Source organism: Engraulis encrasicolus, chromosome 5 (assembly GCF_034702125.1).
Source record: "Engraulis encrasicolus isolate BLACKSEA-1 chromosome 5, IST_EnEncr_1.0, whole genome shotgun sequence".
NCBI lineage: Eukaryota > Metazoa > Chordata > Actinopteri > Clupeiformes > Engraulidae > Engraulis > Engraulis encrasicolus.
In genome coordinates, this window is record NC_085861.1 from 54,956,740 (window position 1) to 54,961,739 (window position 5,000).

Below are 5,000 nucleotides of genomic sequence, written 5' to 3' on the forward strand. Positions count from 1 at the left end.
ACACCAGTTTGTGTACAAATTTTAATAAGCAAAAATGTTAAACAAGGGATCACACAATAACATACCACAGGCTTACATACATTTATCCAGAGAGAGAGAGAGAGAGAGAGAGAGAGAGAGAGAGAGAGAGAGAGAGAGAGAGAGAGAGAGAGAGAGAGAGAGAGAGAGAGAGAGAGAGAGAGAGCGACAGACAGACAGACCGACCGACCGACCGACCAACGCGCGCGCACACACACACACACACACACACACACACACACACACACACACACACACACACACACACACACACACACACACACACACACACACACACACACACAGCCATTCTCCTGAAAATGTCCAAAAGATGAGTCCATGGTTTACAGATGCAGAGCAAGATGCATTGTCCAATATGAAACTCGGAAAGTCCAAGTTGCATGGTCCACAGAGAAAGCTGGGGTTGACATACTGGGAGGCGCGCAAGGTGTTTGGATCCGCAAACTACTGACAGTGGTTCACTGTGAAGTGCCTGTAGCCTGTCGCAGCCAATGCACTCCTGTAAGTGCCCCATTGGTCACTGATGACGGTGGTTCCCGGACGCACGTGGTTAACCACACCAGCCACAAGACAGGATGTTTCTGGCGGTCACCTACTCCTAATATTCTTAATACCCACTTTTTCCGTCGCCATGTTGCACCGGCCCTTCTGTGGTGATACTGTAAATACACAAGAGAGTAAAGTAAGTGAGTAAGTAAGTACATTTTACTTAAAAAGCACATAAAACAGTACAAAACTGACCAAAATGATGAACAGATATTAAAAGGAGAAGGGAACAATGTCAGATAAAATCCATGCAGCTTGACCTGCACGTTTTTTGAAAATATGCAGCACCATGGGTGACATCATCAAAGCTTAAGGTGGTCCAACAACATGTTGCTGTGCTGCTTCACAGTGGTACCTCTCCAGCCCCCCAGGGGAGGTTGAGATGGCTGCGGTGCTTAGTTGCCTTTAGGGGGCATTAGTCTACTTTATTTTTTCAATACTAACGGGGACGTTGGCAGGCTTATGGGGGTTTTGGGAGGCTCACCTTGCTTTTATTACGGAAACAACTTTCATCAATAGCTGCAAACTGTCAACGATCTCCAACCATTTGACCATGGCGTCTTATGTGGGCATTTATTGCATAATTGCAAATCCATCCGACTGTTCCAGCCATCTTTGACCGTGTCCGGGAACTCCTCGCAACTCCATCCTGCATCATGTCACTCTTTCTAAGCACAAAACCTGAAAGAAACTGACCAAAGGCAGAATAGAAAAAATAATTAAACATATAGTCAGTAGACAACACAGCACTGTAGTCTAAAATTCCCTCGTAAAGACAGTATAACCCCTTCATATTAAACTATTAGAGGCAATTTCTGGCAATATCATTTCTAAAGAAAAAGTTTATGTAGTTTAGGACACTACATCTACATCTTGAGAAATGGCCGCCACATTGAATTATCTTGTGGTCAGTGTTTTTTTTTCCTGAAGTGTGACCCTTAGAGAATATTTCAGCTAAATTCCATGTCTTTACACCAAAGTAAGTGGCTTTTAAAGTAACCATTAGTAGCAGAGACGGCCATCTGAAAAATCGGCGCCATAGGCTACTGACTTTAAGTGTGGCCAACATTTTTTTTCCTAAAAAGTGACCCTCAGATAGTATTTCAGTCATATTGCATTTTTTAACCAAAGTAAATGGTTTTATACTAACCATTCAATAGCAGTGGCAGCCATCTTGGAAAATGCTGCCTATATTACAATGTTGTGTGGCCCGCTTTTTTATTAAAGAAAGTGACCCTCAGAAAGTATATTTGACAAATTCCATGCATTTATACCAAAGTGTATGACTATGTCACTAAGCTGCTCAAGTACATCTAGCAGAAATTCACCCCTTTCAACTCCCCTCCACAGGCACACACAGAAGTCATAAGTCCATTGGAGAGGAGTTCTGCCAGTTCTACTCTACTGGCTGGTAATCTTATTTGCTACTTGTTTGTCAAATTATTACGCTTCCAAAAGTGACCACTGGGGGGCTTAAATACAGTATATTATATTGCAATTCAGTGGTAAGGCAGAAACACAACAGAAGCATATTGCCTTTCTTGTATTTTACTTAATATGTTTTTGTGAAAATGATAGACAAACACATAGGCCTACAAAACATGTATCAAAGTTTCTAAGCTTAAATGAAGAACCATGAATTACTGTAGCTGAGTTGCACCAAGTGTTTGCTCAGCCATTATCCAAACTAGGCCTACTTCGTTTTAATTGGAATTTTGAAGTTACTAAAATTAATATATGAACTACCAGCATGAAATACACTACAAATGAGATGAATTATTCAAAATAAAGTACTCACAGGAGCTGCTTGAACAAGCACGTTGTAGGGGTGGCAAAGAGAGCTGTCGGCATCGTTGTGGCACGGTCGAAATGGCTACAATAACACTTCCGCTCGTAACTTCCTGTTCAAATCTTTTGTCAAAATAAAAGTCACGAATAGCTTGGTGATTACATTAGTTTTACCACAACCGTAAATGCTGCTGACTATTGCATATAATGAAAATCAAAATGATGCATTTCGATTTTCCTTTCATGCAATGTGCACTATTTACAATTGTGGTAGAACTAATGTAATTAAAAAGCTATTCTTGACTTGTATTGTGAGTTGAACAGGAAAGTGAGAACAAAGGCGTTGTTGTAGCCATTTTGGCCATGCTACAATGATGCAGACAGCTCTCTTTGTCACTCCTACAACGTGCTTGTTCAAACAACACATGTAAGTACTTTATTTTGCACAATTCGTCTTATATGTAGTGTATTTCATGCGGGTAGTTCATATATAAATTTTAGTAGCTTAAAAATTCCAATTAAACACTTGGTGCAACTCAGCTACAGTAATTAATGGTTCTTCATTTAACAGCTATGATACATGTTTTGTAGGTTTATGTGTTTATCAATTTCACAAAAATGATTCAGTAAAATACAAGAAAGACAATATGCTGCTGTGGTGTTTCCAGATCTCTGTTTTTAGCCTAGTGAGGCCAATAGAAATTGCTAGCCTGTAGAAATGAAATCTATGTCGTTCCATTATCTCAACCTGTAGTGCACATCCCAGCAAAAAAATAAATAAATAAAATAACATGTTTGAAGAGGTGTCTTGCCATGCCTTACCATTGAAATGCAATACTGTATTTAAGCCCCTAGTGGTCACTTTTGGTAGCATAATTTGACAAACCAGTAGCAAATAAGAACACTACCAGCCAGTGGAATAGAACTGACATAACTCCTCTCCAATGGACTTGTGACTTCTATGTGTGCCTGTGGAGTGGAGTTGAGAGGAGTGAATTTCTGCTAGATCTACTAGAGCAGCGTAGTGACATAATCGTACACTTTGGCATAAAAGCATGGAATTTGGCAAATCACTCTAAGGGTAACTTTTTTGAATTAAAAAAGCTGGCCACGCAAAATTGTAATATAGCCGGCATTTTTCAAGATATCTGCCACTGCTATTAAAGGGTTATAAAACCCTTTACTTTGGTTAAAAATGTAAATGGCTGAAATATTCTCTACGGGTCACTTTTTAGAAAAAAAAAATGCTGGCCTCACTTAAAGTCAATATGGCACCCATTTTTCAAGATGGCCGTCTCTGCTACTAATGGTTACTGTAAAAGCCACTTACTTTGGTATAAAGACATGTAATTTAGCTGAAATACTCTAAGGGTCACACTTCAGGGAAAAAAAATCACTGGGCACAAGAAAATTCAGTATGGCGGCCATTTCACAAGATGTAGATGTAGTGTCCTAAACTCCATACACTTTTTCTTTAGAAATGATATTGGCAGAATTTGCCAGTAATAGTTTAATGTGAATGGGGTTATACTGTCTTTACGAGGGAATTTTAGACTACAGTGCTGTGTTGTCTACTGACCATATGTTTAATTATTTTTTTTATATTCTGCCTTTGGTCAGTTTCTTTCAGGTTTTGTGCTTTAGGCAGAGTGACATGATGCAGGATGGAGTTGCGAAGAGTTCCAGGACACGGTCAAAGATGGCTGGAACAGTCGGATGGATTTGCAATCATGCAATAAAGGCCCACATGAGACGCCATGGTCAAATGGTTGGAGATCGTTGAGAGTTTGCAGCTATTGATGAAAGTTGTTGTAATAATAGCAAGGTGAGCCTCCCAACGCCCCCTTCTCTTCATCATGAGCCTCCCAACACCTACTTGACCTCATCATAAGCCTGCAAACGCCCCACTTAGTATTTAAAAAATTAAGTAGACGAATGCCCCCTAAAGGCAACTAAGCACCGCAGCCATCTCAACCTCCCCTGGGGGGCTGGAGAGGTACCACTGTGAAGCAGCACAGCAACATGTTGTTGGACCACCTTAAGCTTTGATGATGTCACCCATGGTGCTGCATATTTTCAAAAAACGTGCAGGTCAAGCTGCATGGATTTTATCTGACATTGTTCCCTTCTCCTTTTAATATCTGTTCATCATTTTGGTCAGTTTTGTACTGTTTTATGTGCTTTTTAAGTAAAATGTACTTACTTACTCACTTACTTTACTCTCTTGTGTATTTACAGTATCACCACAGAAGGGCCGGTGCAACATGGCGACGGAAAAAGTGGGTATTAAGAATATTAGGAGTAGGTGACCGCCAGAAACATCCTGTCTTGTGGCTGGTGTGGTTAACCACGTGCGTCCGGGAACCACCGTCATCAGTGACCAATGGGGCACTTACAGGAGTGCATTGGCTGCGACAGGCTACAGGCACTTCACAGTGAACCACTGTCAGTAGTTTGCGGATCCAAACACCTTGCGCGCCTCCCAGTATGTCAACCCCAGCTTTCTCTGTGGACCATGCAACTTGGACTTTCCGAGTTTCATATTGGACAATGCATCTTGCTCTGCATCTGTAAACCATGGACTCATCTTTTGGACATTTTCAGGAGAATGGCTGTGTGTGTGTGTG

The 5,000-nt window shown here is 40.9% G+C and overlaps 1 protein-coding gene and 2 long non-coding RNA genes across 3 annotated transcripts in view; 2 read left to right on the forward strand and 1 right to left on the reverse strand.

Annotated features, from left to right (window-relative positions):
* Positions 1–5,000, forward strand: part of LOC134448691 (A disintegrin and metalloproteinase with thrombospondin motifs 16) — a 98,695-nt gene that overhangs the window by 42,902 nt on the left and 50,793 nt on the right. The gene's annotated exons all lie outside the window — the stretch shown is intronic.
* On the reverse strand, positions 300–2,622 carry LOC134448689 (uncharacterized). The gene is made up of 3 exons (XR_010034830.1): positions 2,384–2,622; positions 1,070–1,276; positions 300–698 (listed from the first exon to the last, which is right to left on the reverse strand). It is a non-coding gene; the product is annotated as an uncharacterized LOC134448689 (long non-coding RNA).
* Positions 2,751–5,000, forward strand: part of LOC134448690 (uncharacterized) — a 2,268-nt gene continuing 18 nt past the window's right edge. The window contains exons 1-3 of the long non-coding RNA XR_010034831.1: positions 2,751–2,800; positions 3,994–4,198; positions 4,612–5,000. The exon at positions 4,612–5,000 is cut by the window's right edge and continues 18 nt beyond it. This is a non-coding gene — a long non-coding RNA (uncharacterized LOC134448690). The remainder of the gene's footprint in view (positions 2,801–3,993; positions 4,199–4,611) is intronic.